The sequence below is a fragment of the Scyliorhinus torazame genome, chromosome 5 (genome assembly GCF_047496885.1).
Source record: "Scyliorhinus torazame isolate Kashiwa2021f chromosome 5, sScyTor2.1, whole genome shotgun sequence".
NCBI classification, from domain to species: Eukaryota; Metazoa; Chordata; class Chondrichthyes; order Carcharhiniformes; family Scyliorhinidae; genus Scyliorhinus; species Scyliorhinus torazame.
The window spans coordinates 123,113,250-123,132,254 of NC_092711.1; the positions used below are offsets into that span (position 1 = coordinate 123,113,250).

The following is a 19,005-nucleotide window of genomic DNA, read 5'->3' on the forward strand; positions in this document are numbered from 1 at the left end:
TGGCAGCGGTCGTTCCGGGCCTGGGTGACTCTTTGTCAAAGCTGGAGAACTGGAAATGGGGTCAGATTCAGACAAATGTGGATGGGGCGGGGTTGGCGTGCCCTATTGGGCCTCGATAGAGTGGTCAGCAATAGGTGGAAAATGACGAAAATGTCTCGGACAGAAAGAAAAAGGGAATGTAAATGAGGCTAATCAAGGCTAACAAAGGTGCTGATAGTGGCGCCTCAAGAGATCAGAATGTGTTAATAGCAGAACAAAGTAAGCAGTGTGTCAGCGAACAATTGGCGACAGGGTTGCTCAAGTAGGATGGTATGGGCTGGGGGGAGGGGGGCAATGCTGAGGGTAAAACATACCAATGGAAGGAATGAAAATAACTTGATGGAAATAAACAGATGGTGGAGGGAGAAGAGAGATTACACAGTCTGATGTTGTTGAACTGAATAAAATGAAACATACAGAGGGCTGCCTGAATCAACTGGAATTAGTTAATAGAGGTAAGTGAATGTCATACCCCTAGACCAACGAGCCCCGGGAAAGTAACAGAAGCACGCTGTCATTGCCATCGAAAGTCGATCTAACATCTGCGGAAAATACTGGAACAACTCAGCGAGTCAGGCGGAATTTGTCGACAGGACAACAAAGCTTGTCTTTCACCATCACCTTTCATTAAAACCGGGACGGGTTAGAAATGTCGGACGTTTTAACCAAGTCAAATCCTGGTGGGAGCAAACAGAACAACAGGAAAGCGCTCTGACAGGGTGCAAGTCAGGAGAGATTAAATGAGAAAAGGCCTAGGGTTCCCTGGCCACAGAGTGAGGTGAGCATCGAATGAGAGAATAATTACACCACAGTATGAGGCCATTCCAGCCGCTGTGTCTGTGCCAGCTCTCAACAACTACCGCTCGGATACAAAGAAGAAGTGGAAACAAGATTCAAACCCAAATCTGCGATGGAAGGACACACAGAATGGGGGCAGCATTTACAGTGTGAGACTGTTGCACACACTATGAGTGTGAAAGCTGTATTGAGCCCAGTGGAAAGATGCGCTGCTGTTCCTCGAGTGTTTGTTGAGCTTCTTTGGAACATTTCAGGAGGCCGAGGTCCGGAAGGTCAGCGTTAAGATGCAACTCTCCAGTCAGTTCAATTCTCCACTTTGGCTCTGTGGGTTAGATGGGTCACGTCCCTGTGAAGTTAACGCAGATCATGTTAAGTTCGATCTAATTTCTACATCTCGTGGTTTTATATGTTGAAACATCTGTTTTTGAAAGAAACAGCAGTCGTCTTGTAATAAGTGGCCTAGCCTCTCAGCCTCACCATGCGAATCTGCAGCAACACAGTGAGGTTGCACATTGTACACGTCCGTTGATTGCCAGTTGTTTCTGTAGTGTAGTGGTTATCACATTCGCCGAACACACGAAAGGTCCCCGCTTCGAAACCGGGCTGAAACATCTCGTACTTCCAGTTTAGTCTGTTGCTGACTATTGCCGCAATCTCGTAACTGGTCTTCATCAACGAGCAACAGCAAAATGCATGCACCCGTCTGGTTGTGGTTATTTACGAAAGCCCTGCATTCTCAATTTAACTTCCACTTGAAGCAAAATATAACTTATCTTCAGGTCTGTAAAGTTCGATTTCTGATTGTTTTATAAGTTGAGACATCGGTTTTAAAGAAACGGCTGTCTTCTTGTAATAAGTGACATGGCCTCTCAGACGAACCATGAGAATCTGCAGGCACACAGTGAGGTTGGACATTGCACAAGTCCATTGATTACTGAACCGCCAGCGGTTTCTGTAGTGTAGTGGTTAGCACATTCCCCTAACATGCGAAAGGTCCCCGGGTCCATACCGGGTAGAAACATCAAGTGCTTCTCATGTTGTGTGAGGAATGTTTGCACAAAGTACTTGTGTTCCCCCATCTCGTATGTTCGAGGATTATGAGGATTGGTCTCTCATGAGCCACCAAAATAAATTCCACATTAAGTCACAAGCACTGAATTTTCGACAGGCAATGAGAAGAAAAGGACCTTCTTATTTTGGATATGCGGAGCTAGTTCATCCACAACAGAATTTCATGCATTTACAAATGCAGATAAACCTACTTATTCACCATCTCAAACATGTCTAAATGAACGACAAATGCAACTTACTGCGGATGCTTCATTCTGAAACAAAAACAGAACATACTGGACAATCTCAGCAGGACTGACGGCCTCTCTGGAGCGAGATGGCAGCGGTCGTTCCGGGCCTGGGTGACTCTTTGTCAAAGCTGCAGAACTGGAAATGGGGTCAGATTCAGACAAATGTGGATGGGGCGGGGTTGGCGTGCCCTATTGGGCCTCGATAGAGTGGTCAGCAATAGGTGGAAAATGACGAAGATGTCTCGGACAGAAAGAAAAAGGGAATGTAAATGAGGCTAATCAAGGCTAACAAAGGTGCTGATAGTGGCGCCTCAAGAGATCAGAATGTGTTAATAGCAGAACAAAGTAAGCAGTGTGTCAGCGAACAATTGGCGACAGGGATCAGATTGCTCAAGTAGGATGGTATGGGCTGAGGGGAGGGGGGCAATGCTGAGGGTAAAACATGCCAATGGAAGGAATGAAAATAACTTGATGGAAATAAACAGATGGTGGAGGGAGAAGAGAGATTACACAGTCTGATGTTGTTGAACTGAATAAAATGAAACATACAGAGAGCTGCCTGAATCTACTGGAATAAGTCAATAAAGGTAAGCGAATGTCCACACATAGACAAGCTTTTAGACAATGTCCCGATTGTCTCGCGAACCTATTGGTTCCCTGCCGTGTGAGCTCAGCTTCTCAAAGCAAACCCAATGTGAATGAATCCCGCCGAATGAGCCGCAAAGAAACGAAGAAAACATATCGCCTGACCAACAGAAAACCTTATCAAAGGGCTCGTCCGGGATTTGAACCCGGGACCTCCCGCAAGTTTCGAAACCACGACACCCAAAGCGAGAATCATACCCCTAGACCAACGAGCCCAACGATGTCATAGAAGCACGCTGTTATAGCCATCGAAATTTGATCCAACATCTGCGGAAGATACTGGAACAACTCAGCGAGTCAGGCGGAATTTGTCGACAGGACAACAAAGCTTGTCTTTCACCATCACCTTTCATTAAAACCGGGACGGGTTAGAAATGTCGGACGTTTTAACCAAGTCAAATCCTGGTGGGAGCAAACAGAACAACAGGAAAGCGCTCTGACAGGGTGCAAGTCAGGAGAGATTAAATGAGAAAAGGCCTAGGGTTCCCTGGCCACAGAGTGAGGTGAGCATCGAATGAGAGAATAATTACACCACAGTATGAGGCCATTCCAGCCGCTGTGTCTGTGCCAGCTCTCAACAACTACCGCCCGGATACAAAGAAGAAGTGGAAACAAGATTCAAACCCAAATCTGCGATGGTAGTACACACAGAATGGGGGCAGCATTTACAGTGTGAGACGGTTGCACACACTATGAGTGTGAAAGCTGTATTGAGCCCAGTGGAAAGATGCGCTGCTGTTCCTCGAGTGTTTGTTGAGCTTCTTTGGAACATTTCAGGAGGCCGAGGTCCGGAAGGTCAACGTTAAGATGCAGCTCTCCAGTCAGTTCAATTCTCCACTTTGGCTCTGTGGATTAGATGGGTCACGTCCCTGTGAAGTTAACGCAGATCATGTTAAGTTCGATCTAATTTCTACATCTCGTGGTTTTATATGTTGAAACATCTGTTTTTGAAAGAAACAGCAGTCGTCTTGTAATAAGTGGCCTAGCCTCTCAGCCTCACCATGCGAATCTGCAGCAACACAGTGAGGTTGCACATTGTACACGTCCGTTGATTGCCAGCTGTTTCTGTAGTGTAGTGGTTATCACATTCGCCTAACACGCGAAAGGTCCCCGGTTCGAAACCGGGCAGAAACATCTCGTACTTCCAGTTTAGTCTGTTGCTGACTATTGCCGCAGTCTCGTAACTGGTCTTCATCAACGAGGAATAGCAAAAGGCATGCACCCGTCTGGTTGTGGTTATTTACGAAAGCCCTGCATTCTCAATTTAACTTCCACTTCAAGCAAAACATAACTTATCTTCAGGTCTGTAAAGTTCGATTCCTGATTGTTTTATAAGTTGAGACATCGGTTTTAAAGAAACGGCTGTCTTCTTGTAATAAGTGACATGGCCTCTCAGACGAACCATGAGAATCTGCAGGCACACAGTGAGGTTGAACATTGCACAAGTCCATTGATTACTGCACCGCCAGCGGTTTCTGTAGTGTAGTGGTTAGCACATTCCCCTAACATGCGAAAGGTCCCCGGGGCCATACCGGGTAGAAACACCAAGTGCTTCTCATGTTGTGTGAGGAATGTTTGCACAAAGTACTTGTGTTCCCCCATCTCGTATGTTCGAGGATTATGAGGATTAGTCTCTCATGAGCCACCAAAATAAATTCCACATTAAGTCACAAGCACTGAATTTTCGACAGGCAATGAGAAGAAAAGGACCTTCTTATTTTGGATATGCGGAGCTAGTTCATCCACAACAGAATTTCATGCATTTACAAATGCAGATAAACCTACTTATTCACCATCTCAAACATGTCTAAATGAACGACAAATGCAACTTACTGCGGATGCTTCATTCTGAAACAAAAACAGAACATACTGGACAATCTCAGCAGGACTGACGGCCTCTCTGGAGCGAGATGGCAGCGGTCGTTCCGGGCCTGGGTGACTCTTTGTCAAAGCTGGAGAACTGGAAATGGGGTCAGATTCAGACAAATATGGATGGGGCGGGGTTGGCGTGCCCTATTGGGCCTCGATAGAGTGGTCAGCAATAGGTGGAAAATGACGAAAATGTCTCGGACAGAAAGAAAAAGGGAATGTAAATGAGGCTAATCAAGGCTAACAAAGTTGCTGATAGTGGCGCCTCAAGAGATCAGAATGTGTTAATAGCAGAACAAAGTAAGCAGTGTGTCAGCGAACAATTGGCGACAGGGTTGCTCAAGTAGGATGGTATGGGCTGGGGGGAGGGGGGCAATGCTGAGGGTAAAACATACCAATGGAAGGAATGAAAATAACTTGATGGAAATAAACAGATGGTGGAGGGAGAAGAGAGATTACACAGTCTGATGTTGTTGAACTGAATAAAATGAAACATACAGAGGGCTGCCTGAATCAACTGGAATTAGTCAATAGAGGTAAGTGAATGTCATACCCCTAGACTAACGAGCCCCGGGAAAGTAACAGAAGCACGCTGTTATTGCCATCGAAAGTCGATCTAACATCTGCGGAAAATACTGGAACAACTCAGCGAGTCAGGCGGAATTTGTCGACAGGACAACAAAGCTTGTCTTTCACCATCACCTTTCATTAAAACCGGGACGGGTTAGAAATGTCGGACGTTTTAACCAAGTCAAATCCTGGTGGGAGCAAACAGAACTACAGGAAAGCGCTCTGACAGGGTGCAAGTCAGGAGAGATTAAATGAGAAAAGGCCTAGGGTTCCCTGGCCACAGAGTGAGGTGAGCATCGAATGAGAGAATAATTACACCACAGTATGAGGCCATTCCAGCCGCTGTGTCTGTGCCAGCTCTCAACAACTACCGCTCGGATACAAAGAAGAAGTGGAAACAAGATTCAAACCCAAATCTGCGATGGAAGGACACACAGAATGGGGGCAGCATTTACAGTGTGAGACTGTTGCACACACTATAAGTGTGAAAGCTGTATTGAGCCCAGTGGAAAGATGCGCTGCTGTTCCTCGAGTGTTTGTTGAGCTTCTTTGGAACATTTCAGGAGGCCGAGGTCCGGAAGGTCAGCGTTAAGATGCAACTCTCCAGTCAGTTCAATTCTCCACTTTGGCTCTGTGGATTAGATGGGTCACGTCCCTGTGAAGTTAACGCAGATCGTGTTAAGTTCGACCTAATTTCTACATCTCGTGGTTTTATATGTTGAAACATCTGTTTTTGAAAGAAACAGCAGTCGTCTTGTAATAAGTGGCCTAGCCTCTCAGCCTCACCATGCGAATCTGCAGCAACACAGTGAGGTTGCACATTGTACACGTCCGTTGATTGCCAGCTGTTTCTGTAGTGTAGTGGTTATCACATTCGCCGAACTCACGAAAGGTCCCCGCTTCGAAACCGGGCAGAAACATCTCGTACTTCCAGTTTAGTCTGTTGCTGACTATTGCCGCAATCTCGTAACTGGTCTTCATCAACGAGCAATAGCAAAATGCATGCACCCGTCTGGTTGTGGTTATTTACGAAAGCCCTGCATTCTCAATTTAACTTCCACTTGAAGCAAAATATAACTTATCTTCAGGTCTGTAAAGTTCGATTTCTGATTGTTTTATAAGTTGAGACATCGGTTTTAAAGAAACGGCTGTCTTCTTGTAATAAGTGACATGGCCTCTCAGACGAACCATGAGAATCTGCAGGCACACAGTGAGGTTGAACATTGCACAAGTCCATTGATTACTGCACCGCCAGCGGTTTCTGTAGTGTAGTGGTTAGCACATTCCCCTAACACGCGAAAGGTCCCCGGGGCCATAGCGGGTAGAAACATCAAGTGCTTCTCATGTTGTGTGAGGAATGTTTGCACAAAGTACTTGTGTTCCCCCATCTCGTATGTTCGAGGATTATGAGGATTAGTCTCTCATGAGCCACCAAAATAAATTCCACATTAAGTCACAAGCACTGAATTTTCGACAGGCAATGAGAAGAAAAGGACCTTCTTATTTTGGATATGCGGAGCTAGTTCATCCACAACAGAATTTCATGCATTTACAAATGCAGATAAACCTACTTATTCACCATCTCAAATATGTCTAAATGAACGACAAATGCAACTTACTGCGGATGCTTCATTCTGAAACAAAAACAGAACATACTGGACAATCTCAGCAGGACTGACGGCCTCTGTGGAGCGAGATGGCAGCGGTCGTTCCGGGCCTGGGTGACTCTTTGTCAAAGCTGCAGAACTGGAAATGGGGTCAGATTCAGACAAATGTGGATGGGGCGGGGTTGGCGTGCCCTATTGGGCCTCGATAGAGTGGTCAGCAATAGGTGGAAAATGACGAAAATGTCTCGGACAGAAAGAAAGAGGGAATGCAAATGAGGCTAATCAAGGCTAACAAAGGTGCTGATAGTGGCGCCTCAAGAGATCAGAATGTGTTAATAGCAGAACAAAGTAAGCAGTGTGTCAGCGAACAATTGGCGACAGGGATCAGATTGCTCAAGTAGGATGGTATGGGCTGAGGGGAGGGGGGCAATGCTGAGGGTAAAACATGCCAATGGAAGGAATGAAAATAACTTGATGGAAATAAACAGATGGTGGAGGGAGAAGAGAGATTACACAGTCTGATGTTGTTGAACTGAATAAAATGAAACATACAGAGAGCTGCCTGAATCTACTGGAATAAGTCAATAAAGGTAAGCGAATGTCCACACATAGACAAGCTTTTAGACAATGTCCCGATTGTCTCGCGAACCTATTGGTTCCCTGCCGTGTGAGCTCAGCTTCTCAAAGCAAACCCAATGTGAATGAATCCCGCCGAATGAGCCGCAAAGAAATGAAGAAAACATATCGCCTGACCAACAGAAAACCTTATCAAAGGGCTCGTTCGGGATTTGAACCCGGGACCTCCCGCAAGTTTCGAAACCACGACACCCAAAGCGAGAATCATACCCCTAGACCAACGAGCCCAAAGATGTCATAGAAGCACGCTGTTATAGCCATCGAAATTTGATCCAACATCTGCGGAAGATACTGGAACAACTCAGCGAGTCAGGCGGAATTTGTCGACAGGACAACAAAGCTTGTCTTTCACCATCACCTTTCATTAAAACCGGGACGGGTTAGAAATGTCGGACGTTTTAACCAAGTCAAATCCTGGTGGGAGCAAACAGAACAACAGGAAAGCGCTCTGACAGGGTGCAAGTCAGGAGAGATTACATGAGAAAAGGCCTAGGGTTCCCTGGCCACAGAGTGAGGTGAGCATCGAATGAGAGAATAATTACACCACAGTATGAGGCCATTCCAGCCGCTGTGTCTGTGCCAGCTCTCAACAACTACCGCCCGGATACAAAGAAGAAGTGGAAACAAGATTCAAACCCAAATCTGCGATGGTAGTCCACACAGAATGGGGGCAGCATTTACAGTGTGAGACGGTTGCACACACTATGAGTGTGAAAGCTGTATTGAGCCCAGTGGAAAGATGCGCTGCTGTTCCTCGAGTGTTTGTTGAGCTTCTTTGGAACATTTCAGGAGGCCGAGGTCCGGAAGGTCAGCGTTAAGATGCAGCTCTCCAGTCAGTTCAATTCTCCACTTTGGCTCTGTGGATTAGATGGGTCACGTCCCTGTGAAGTTAACGCAGATCATGTTAAGTTCGATCTAATTTCTACATCTCGTGGTTTTATATGTTGAAACATCTGTTTTTGAAAGAAACAGCAGTCGTCTTGTAATAAGTGGCCTAGCCTCTCAGCCTCACCATGCGAATCTGCAGCAACACAGTGAGGTTGCACATTGTACACGTCTGTTGATTGCCAGCTGTTTCTGTAGTGTAGTGGTTATCACATTCGCCTAACACGCGAAAGGTCCCCGGTTCGAAACCGGGCAGTAACATCACGTACTTCCAGTTTAGTCTGTTGCTGACTATTGCCGCAGTCTCGTAACTGGTCTTCATCAACGAGGAATAGCAAAATGCATGCACCCGTCTGGTTGTGGTTATTTACGAAAGCCCTGCATTCTCAATTTAACTTCCACTTCAAGCAAAACATAACTTATCTTCAGGTCTGTAAAGTTCGATTCCTGATTGTTTTATAAGTTGAGACATCGGTTTTAAAGAAACGGCTGTCTTCTTGTAATAAGTGACATGGCCTCTCAGACGAACCATGAGAATCTGCAGGCACACAGTGAGGTTGAACATTGCACAAGTCCATTGATTACTGCACCGCCAGCGGTTTCTGTAGTGTAGTGGTTAGCACATTCCCCTAACATGCGAAAGGTCCCCGGGGCCATACCGGGTAGAAACATCAAGTGCTTCTCATGTTGTGTGAGGAATGTTTGCACAAAGTACTTGTGTTCCCCCATCTCGTATGTTCGAGGATTATGAGGATTAGTCTCTCATGAGCCACCAAAATAAATTCCACATTAAGTCACAAGCACTGAATTTTCGACAGGCAGTGAGAAGAAAAGGACCTTCTTATTTTGGATATGCGGAGCTAGTTCATCCACAACAGAATTTCATGCATTTACAAATGCAGATAAACCTACTTATTCACCATCTCAAACATGTCTAAATGAACGACAAATGCAACTTACTGCGGATGCTTCATTCTGAAACAAAAACAGAACATACTGGACAATCTCAGCAGGACTGACGGCCTCTCTGGAGCGAGATGGCAGCGGTCGTTCCGGGCCTGGGTGACTCTTTGTCAAAGCTGGAGAACTGGAAATGGGGTCAGATTCAGACAAATGTGGATGGGGCGGGGTTGGCGTGCCCTATTGGGCCTCGATAGAGTGGTCAGCAATAGGTGGAAAATGACGAAAATGTCTCGGACAGAAAGAAAAAGGGAATGTCAATGAGGCTAATCAAGGCTAACAAAGGTGCTGATAGTGGCGCCTCAAGAGATCAGAATGTGTTAATAGCAGAACAAAGTAAGCAGTGTGTCAGCGAACAATTGGCGACAGGGTTGCTCAAGTAGGATGGTATGGGCTGGGGGGAGGGGGGCAATGCTGAGGGTAAAACATACCAATGGAAGGAATGAAAATAACTTGATGGAAATAAACAGATGGTGGAGGGAGAAGAGAGATTACACAGTCTGATGTTGTTGAACTGAATAAAATGAAACATACAGAGGGCTGCCTGAATCAACTGGAATTAGTCAATAGAGGTAAGTGAATGTCATACCCCTAGACCAACGAGCCCCGGGAAAGTAACAGAAGCACGCTCTTATTGCCATCGAAAGTCGATCTAACATCTGCGGAAAATACTGGAACAACTCAGCGAGTCAGGCGGAATTTGTCGACAGGACAACAAAGCTTGTCTTTCACCATCACCTTTCATTAAAACCGGGACGGGTTAGAAATGTCGGACGTTTTAACCAAGTCAAATCCTGGTGGGAGCAAACAGAACAACAGGAAAGCGCTCTGACAGGGTGCAAGTCAGGAGAGATTAAATGAGAAAAGGCCTAGGGTTCCCTGGCCACAGAGTGAGGTGAGCATCGAATGAGAGAATAATTACACCACAGTATGAGGCCATTCCAGCCGCTGTGTCTGTGCCAGCTCTCAACAACTACCGCTCGGATACAAAGAAGAAGTGGAAACAAGATTCAAACCCAAATCTGCGATGGAAGGACACACAGAATGGGGGCAGCATTTACAGTGTGAGACTGTTGCACACACTATGAGTGTGAAAGCTGTATTGAGCCCAGTGGAAAGATGCGCTGCTGTTCCTCGAGTGTTTGTTGAGCTTCTTTGGAACATTTCAGGAGGCCGAGGTCCGGAAGGTCAGCGTTAAGATGCAACTCTCCAGTCAGTTCAATTCTCCACTTTGGCTCTGTGGATTAGATGGGTCACGTCCCTGTGAAGTTAACGCAGATCATGTTAAGTTCGATCTAATTTCTACATCTCGTGGTTTTATATGTTGAAACATCTGTTTTTGAAAGAAACAGCAGTCGTCTTGTAATAAGTGGCCTAGCCTCTCAGCCTCACCATGCGAATCTGCAGCAACACAGTGAGGTTGCACATTGTACACGTCCGTTGATTGCCAGTTGTTTCTGTAGTGTAGTGGTTATCACATTCGCCGAACACACGAAAGGTCCCCGCTTCGAAACCGGGCAGAAACATCTCGTACTTCCAGTTTAGTCTGTTGCTGACTATTCCCGCAATCTCGTAACTGGTCTTCATCAACGAGCAATAGCAAAATGCATGCACCCGTCTGGTTGTGGTTATTTACGAAAGCCCTGCATTCTCAATTTAACTTCCACTTGAAGCAAAATATAACTTATCTTCAGGTCTGTAAAGTTCGATTTCTGATTGTTTTATAAGTTGAGACATCGGTTTTAAAGAAATGGCTGTCTTCTTGTAATAAGTGACATGGCCTCTCAGACGAACCATGAGAATCTGCAGGCACACAGTGAGGTTGAACATTGCACAAGTCCATTGATTACTGCACCGCCAGCGGTTTCTGTAGTGTAGTGGTTAGCACATTCCCCTAACATGCGAAAGGTCCCCGCGTCCATACCGGGTAGAAACATCAAGTGCTTCTCATGTTGTGTGAGGAATGTTTGCACAAAGTACTTGTGTTCCCCCATCTCGTATGTTCGAGGATTATGAGGATTGGTCTCTCATGAGCCACCAAAATAAATTCCACATTAAGTCACAAGCACTGAATTTTCGACAGGCAATGAGAAGAAAAGGACCTTCTTATTTTGGATATGCGGAGCTAGTTCATCCACAACAGAATTTCATGCATTTACAAATGCAGATAAACCTACTTATTCACCATCTCAAACATGTCTAAATGAACGACAAATGCAACTTACTGCGGATGCTTCATTCTGAAACAAAAACAGAACATACTGGACAATCTCAGCAGGACTGACGGCCTCTGTGGAGTGAGATGGCAGCGGTCGTTCCGGGCCTGGGTGACTCTTTGTCAAAGCTGCAGAACTGGAAATGGGGTCAGATTCAGACAAATGTGGATGGGGCGGGGTTGGCGTGCCCTATTGGGCCTCGATAGAGTGGTCAGCAATAGGTGGAAAATGACAAAAATGTCTCGGACAGAAAGAAAAAGGGAATGTAAATGAGGCTAATCAAGGCTAACAAAGGTGCTGATAGTGGCACCTCAAGAGATCAGAATGTGTTAATAGCAGAACAAAGTAAGCAGTGTGTCAGCGAACAATTGGCGACAGGGATCAGATTGCTCAAGTAGGATGGAATGGGCTGAGGGGAGGGGGGCAATGCTGAGGGTAAAACATGCCAATGGAAGGAATGAAAATAACTTGATGGAAATAAACAGATGGTGGAGGGAGAAGAGAGATTACACAGTCTGATGTTGTTGAACTGAATAAAATGAAACATACAGAGAGCTGCCTGAATCTACTGGAATAAGTCAATAAAGGTAAGCGAATGTCCACACATAGACAAGCTTTTAGACAATGTCCCGATTGTCTCGCGAACCTATTGGTTCCCTGCCGTGTGAGCTCAGCTTCTCAAAGCAAACCCAATGTGAATGAATCCCGCCGAATGAGCCGCAAAGAAATGAAGAAAACATATCGCCTGACCAACAGAAAACCTTATCAAAGGGCTCTTCCGGGATTTGAACCCGGGACCTCCCGCAAGTTTCGAAACCACGACACCCAAAGCGAGAATGATACCCCTAGACCAACGAGCCACAGAGATGTCATAGAAGCACGCTGTTATAGCCATCGAAATTTGATCCAACATCTGCGGAAGACACTGGAACAACTCAGCGAGTCAGGCGGAATTTGTCGAAAGGACAACAAAGCTTGTCTTTCACCATCACCTTTCATTAAAACCGGGACGGGTTAGAAATGTCGGACGTTTTAACCAAGTCAAATCCTGGTGGGAGCAAACAGAACAACAGGAAAGCGCTCTGACAGGGTGCAAGTCAGGAGAGATTAAATGAGAAAAGGCCTAGGGTTCCCTGGCCACAGAGTGAGGTGAGCATCGAATGAGAGAATAATTACACCACAGTATGAGGCCATTCCAGCCGCTGTGTCTGTGCCAGCTCTCAACAACTACCGCCCGGATACAAAGAAGAAGTGGAAACAAGATTCAAACCCAAATCTGCGATGGTAGTACACACAGAATGGGGGCAGCATTTACAGTGTGAGACGGTTGCACACACTATGAGTGTGAAAGCTGTATTGAGCCCAGTGGAAAGATGCGCTGCTGTTCCTCGAGTGTTTGTTGAGCTTCTTTGGAACATTTCAGGAGGCCGAGGTCCGGAAGGTCAGCGTTAAGATGCAGCTCTCCAGTCAGTTGAATTCTCCACTTTGGCTCTGTGGATTAGATGTGTCACGTCCCTGTGAAGTTAACGCAGATCATGTTAAGTTCGATCTAATTTCTACATCTCGTGGTTTTATATGTTGAAACATCTGTTTTTGAAAGAAACAGCAGTCGTCTTGTAATAAGTGGCCGAGCCTCTCAGCCTCACCATGCGAATCTGCAGCAACACAGCGAGGTTGCACATTGTACACGTCCGTTGATTGCCAGCTGTTTCTGTAGTGTAGTGGTTATCACATTCGCCTAACACGCGAACGGTCCCCGGTTCGAAACCGGGCAGAAACATCTCGTACTTCCAGTTTAGTCTGTTGCTGACTATTGCCGCAGTCTCGTAACTGGTCTTCATCAACGAGGAATAGCAAAAGGCATGCACCCGTCTGGTTGTGGTTATTTACGAAAGCCCTGCATTCTCAATTTAACTTCCACTTCAAGCAAAACATAACTTATCTTCAGGTCTGTAAAGTTCGATTCCTGATTGTTTTATAAGTTGAGACATCGGTTTTAAAGAAACGGCTGTCTTCTTGTAATAAGTGACATGGCCTCTCAGACGAACCATGAGAATCTGCAGGCACACAGTGAGGTTGAACATTGCACAAGTCCATTGATTACTGCACCGCCAGCGGTTTCTGTAGTGTAGTGGTTAGCACATTCCCCTAACATGCGAAAGGTCCCCGGGGCCATACCGGGTAGAAACATCAAGTGCTTCACATGTTGTGTGAGGAATGTTTGCACAAAGTACTTGTGTTCCCCCATCTCGTATGTTCGAGGATTATGAGGATTAGTCTCTCATGAGCCACCAAAATAAATTCCACATTAAGTCACAAGCACTGAATTTTCGACAGGCAATGAGAAGAAAAGGACCTTCTTATTTTGGATATGCGGAGCTAGTTCATCCACAACAGAATTTCATGCATTTACAAATGCAGATAAACCTACTTATTCACCATCTCAAACATGTCTAAATGAACGACAAATGCAACTTACTGCGGATGCTTCATTCTGAAACAAAAACAGAACATACTGGACAATCTCAGCAGGACTGACGGCCTCTCTGGAGCGAGATGGCAGCGGTCGTTCCGGGCCTGGGTGACTCTTTGTCAAAGCTGGAGAACTGGAAATGGAGTCAGATTCAGACAAATGTGGATGGGGCGGGGTTGGCGTGCCCTATTGGGCCTCGATAGAGTGGTCAGCAATAGGTGGAAAATGACGAAAATGTCTCGGACAGAAAGAAAAAGGGAATGTAAATGAGGCAAATCAAGGCTAACAAAGGTGCTGATAGTGGCGCCTCAAGAGATCAGAATGTGTTAATAGCAGAACAAAGTAAGCAGTGTGTCAGCGAACAATTGGCGACAGGGTTGCTCAAGTAGGATGGTATGGGCTGGGGGGAGGGGGGCAATGCTGAGGGTAAAACATACCAATGGAAGGAATGAAAATAACTTGATGGAAATAAACAGATGGTGGAGGGAGAAGAGAGATTACACAGTCTGATGTTGTTGAACGGAATAAAATGAAACATACAGAGGGCTGCCTGAATCAACTGGAATTAGTCAATAGAGGTAAGTGAATGTCATACCCCTAGACTAACGAGCCCCGGGAAAGTAACAGAAGCACGCTGTTATTGCCATCGAAAGTCGATCTAACATCTGCGGAAAATACTGGAACAACTCAGCGAGTCAGGCGGAATTTGTCGACAGGACAACAAAGCTTGTCTTTCACCGTCACCTTTCATTAAAACCGGGACGGGTTAGAAATGTCGGACGTTTTAACCAAGTGAAATCCTGGTGGGAGCAAACAGAACAACAGGAAAGCGCTCTGACAGGGTGCAAGTCAGGAGAGATTAAATGAGAAAAGGCCTAGGGTTCCCTGGCCACAGAGTGAGGTGAGCATCGAATGAGAGAATAATTACACCACAGTATGAGGCCATTCCAGCCGCTGTGTCTGTGCCAGCTCTCAACAACTACCGCTCGGATACAAAGAAGAAGTGGAAACAAGATTCAAACCCAAATCTGCGATGGAAGGACACACAGAATGGGGGCAGCATTTACAGTGTGAGACTGTTGCACACACTATGAGTGTGAAAGCTGTATTGAGCCCAGTGGAAAGATGCGCTGCTGTTCCTCGAGTGTTTGTTGAGCTTCTTTGGAACATTTCAGGAGGCCGAGGTCCGGAAGGTCAGCGTTAAGATGCAACTCACCAGTCAGTTCAATTCTCCACTTTGGCTCTGTGGATTAGATGGGTCACGTCCCTGTGAAGTTAACGCAGATCATGTTAAGTTCGATCTAATTTCTACATCTCGTGGTTTTATATGTTGAAACATCTGTTTTTGAAAGAAACAGCAGTCGTCTTGTAATAAGTGGCCTAGCCTCTCAGCCTCACCATGCGAATCTGCAGCAACACAGTGAGGTTGCACATTGTACACGTCCGTTGATTGCCAGCTGTTTCTGTAGTGTAGTGGTTATCACATTCGCCTAACGCACGAAAGGTCCCCGGTTCGAAACCGGGCAGAAACATCTCGTACTTCCATTTTAGTCTGTTGCTGACTATTGCCGCAATCTCGTAACTGGTCTTCATCAACGAGAAATAGCAAAATGCATGCACCCGTCTGGTTGTGGTTATTTACGAAAGCCCTGCATTCTCAATTTAACTTCCACTTGAAGCAAAATATAACTTATCTTCAGGTCTGTAAAGTTCGATTCCTGATTGTTTTATAAGTTGAGACATCGGTTTTAAAGAAACGGCCTACTTCTTGTAATAAGTGACATGGCCTCTCAGACGAACCATGAGAATCTGCAGGCACACAGTGAGGTTGAACATTGCACAAGTCCATTGATTACTGCACCGCCAGCGGTTTCTGTAGTGTAGTGGTTAGCACATTCCCCTAACATGCGAAAGGTCCCCGGGGCCATACCGGGTAGAAACATCAAGTGCTTCTCATGTTGTGTGAGGAATGTTTGCACAAAGTACTTGTGTTCCCCCATCTCGTATGTTCGAGGATTATGAGGTTTAGTCTCTCATGAGCCACTGAAATAAATTCCACATTAAGTAACAAGCACTGAATTTTCGACAGGCAATGAGAAGAAAAGGACCTTCCAATTTTGGATATTCGGAGCTAGTTCATCCACAACAGAATTTCATGCATTTACAAATGCAGATAAACATACTTATTCACCATCTCAAACATGTCTAAATGAACGACAAATGCAACTTACTGCGGATGCTTCATTCTGAAACAAAAACGGAACATACTGGACAATCTCAGCAGGACTGACAGCCTCTGTGGAGCGAGATGGCAGCGGTCGTTCCGGGCCTGGGTGACTCTTTGTCAAAGCTGGAGAACTGGAAATGGGGTCAGATTCAGACTAATGTGGATGGGGCGGGGTTGGCGTGCCCTATTGGGCCTCGATAGAGTGGTCAGCAATAGGTGGAAAATGACGAAAATGTCTCGGACAGAAAGAAAAAGGGAATGTAAATGAGGCTAATCAAGGTGCTGATAGTGGCGCCTCAAGAGATCAGAATGTGTTAATCGCAGAAAGTAAGTAGTGTGTCAGCGAACAATTGGCGACAGGGATCAGATTGCTCAAGTAGGATGGTATGGGCTGGGGGAGGGGGGCAATGCTGAGGGTAAAACATATCAATGCAAGGATTTAAAATAAGATGATGGATACAGATGGTGGAGGGGGAAGAAGCAGATGGTGGAGGGGGAAGAGAGGTTACACAGTCTGATGTTGTTGAACTGAATAAAATGAAACATACAGAGAGCTGCCTGAATCTACTGGAATAAGTCAATAGAAGTAAGTGAATATCCACACATAGACACGCTTTTAGAAAATGTCTTGATTGTCTCGGGAACGTATTGGTTCCCTGCTGTGTGAGCTCAGCTTCTCAAAGGAAACCCAATGTGAATGAATCCCGCCGAATGCGCCACAGAGGCTCAACAAGGAATAGCAAAATGCATTCACGTGGCTGGGCCAGTGGCGCAATGGATAACGCGTCTGACTACGAATCAGGAGATTCCAGTTTCGACTCCTGGCTGGCTCGAAATTCGAACTTTTGGCGTGCGCTTTAACTCACTGGGTGGGACAGCTGATTCTTGATGCAGAGCAAAGTGAGCAGAACGTCTTCAATTCTCGTATCGAAAGTTGATCCGACATCTGCGGAAGATACTGGAACAACTCAGCGAGTCAGGCGGCATTTGTCGACAGGACAACACAGCTCGTCTTTCACCATCACTTTTCATTAAAACCGGGACGGGTTAGAAATGTCGGACGTTTTAACCAAGTCAAATCCCGGTGGGAGCAAACAGAATAACAGGAAAGCGCTCTGACAGGGTGCAAGTCAGGAGAGATTAAATGAGAAAAGGCCTCGGGTTCCCTGGCCACAGAGTGAGGTGAGCATCGAATGAGAGAATAATTACACCACAGTATGAGGCCATTCCAGCCGCTGTGTCTGTGCCAGCTCTCAACAACTACCGCCCGGATACAAAGAAGAAGTGGAAACAAGATTCAAACCCAAATCTGCGATGGTAGTACACACAGAATGGGGGCAGCATTTACAGTGTGAGACGGTTGCACACACTACGAGTGTGAAAGCTGTATTGAGCCCAGTGGAAAGATGCGCTGCTGTTCCTCGAGTGTTTGTTGAGCTTCTTTGGAACATTTCAGGAGGCCGAGGTCCGGAAGGTCAGCGTTAAGATGCAGCTCTCCAGTCAGTTCAATTCTCCACTTTGGCTCTGTGGATTAGATGGGTCACGTCCCTGTGAAGGTAACGCAGATCATGTTAAGTTCGATCTAATTTCTACATCTCGTGGTTTTATATGTTGAAACATCTGTTTTTGAAAGAAACAGCAGTCGTCTTGTAATAAGTGGCCTAGCCTCTCAGCCTCACCATGCGAATCTTCAGCAACACAGCGAGGGTGCACATTGTACACGTCCGTTGTTTGCCAGCTGTTTCTGTAGTGTAGTGGTTATCACATTCGCCTAACACGCGAAAGGTACTTCCAGTTTAGTCTGTTGCTGACTATTGCCGCAGTCTCGTAACTGGTCTTCATCAACGAGGAATAGCAAAAGGCATGCACCCGTCTGGTTGTGGTTATTTACGAAAGCCCTGCATTCTCAATTTAACTTCCACTTCAAGCAAAACATAACTTATCTTCAGGTCTGTAAAGTTCGATTCCTGATTGTTTTATAAGTTGAGACATCGGTTTTAAAGAAACGGCTGTCTTCTTGTAATAAGTGACATGGCCTCTCAGACGAACCATGAGAATCTGCAGGCACACAGTGAGGTTGAACATTGCACAAGTCCATTGATTACTGCACCGCCAGCGGGTTCTGTAGTGTAGTGGTTAGCACATTCCCCTAACACGCGAAAGGTCCCCGGGGCCATACCGGGTAGAAACATCAAGTGCTTCTCATGTTGTGTGAGGAATGTTTGCACAAAGTACTTGTGTTCCCCCATCTCGTATGTTCGAGGATTATGAGGATTAGTCTCTCATGAGCCACCAAAATAAATTCCACATTAAGTCACAAGCACTGAATTTTCGACAGGCAATGAGAAGAAAAGGACCTTCTTATTTTGGATATGCGGAGCTAGTTCATCCACAACAGAATTTCATGCATTTACAAATGCAGATAAACCTACTTATTCACCATCTCAAACATGTCTAAATGAACGACAAATGCAACTCACTGCGGATGCTTCATTCTGAAACAAAAACAGAACATACTGGACAATCTCAGCAGGACTGACGGCCTCTCTGGAGCGAGATGGCAGCGGTCGTTCCGGGCCTGGGTGACTCTTTGTCAAAGCTGGAGAACTGGAAATGGGGTCAGATTCAGACAAATGTGGATGGGGCGGGGTTGGCGTGCCCTATTGGGCCTCGATAGAGTGGTCAGCAATAGGTGGAAAATGACGAAAATGTCTCGGACAGAAAGAAAAAGGGAATGTAAATGAGGCTAATCAAGGCTAACAAAGGTGCTGATAGTGGC

The 19,005-nt window shown here is 45.8% G+C and overlaps 6 non-coding genes across 6 annotated transcripts; 5 read left to right on the plus strand and 1 right to left on the minus strand.

Annotated features, from left to right (window-relative positions):
• Positions 1–2,908: 2,908 nt before the first annotated feature.
• Positions 2,909–2,998, minus strand: trnap-ugg (transfer RNA proline (anticodon UGG)). The gene is given in 2 exon segments: positions 2,909–2,944; positions 2,963–2,998. It is a non-coding gene; the product is annotated as a tRNA-Pro (tRNA).
• Positions 2,999–3,844: 846 nt separating this feature from the next.
• On the plus strand, positions 3,845–3,917 carry trnav-aac (transfer RNA valine (anticodon AAC)). The gene has a single exon. It is a non-coding gene; the product is annotated as a tRNA-Val (tRNA).
• Positions 3,918–8,538: 4,621 nt separating this feature from the next.
• Positions 8,539–8,611, plus strand: trnav-aac (transfer RNA valine (anticodon AAC)). Its single transcript has one exon. It is a non-coding gene; the product is annotated as a tRNA-Val (tRNA).
• Positions 8,612–13,233: 4,622 nt separating this feature from the next.
• On the plus strand, positions 13,234–13,306 carry trnav-aac (transfer RNA valine (anticodon AAC)). The gene has a single exon. It is a non-coding gene; the product is annotated as a tRNA-Val (tRNA).
• Positions 13,307–15,458: 2,152 nt separating this feature from the next.
• On the plus strand, positions 15,459–15,531 carry trnav-aac (transfer RNA valine (anticodon AAC)). The gene has a single exon. It is a non-coding gene; the product is annotated as a tRNA-Val (tRNA).
• Positions 15,532–16,986: 1,455 nt separating this feature from the next.
• trnar-acg (transfer RNA arginine (anticodon ACG)) lies at positions 16,987–17,059 on the plus strand. Its single transcript has one exon. It is a non-coding gene; the product is annotated as a tRNA-Arg (tRNA).
• Positions 17,060–19,005: the final 1,946 nt, after the last annotated feature.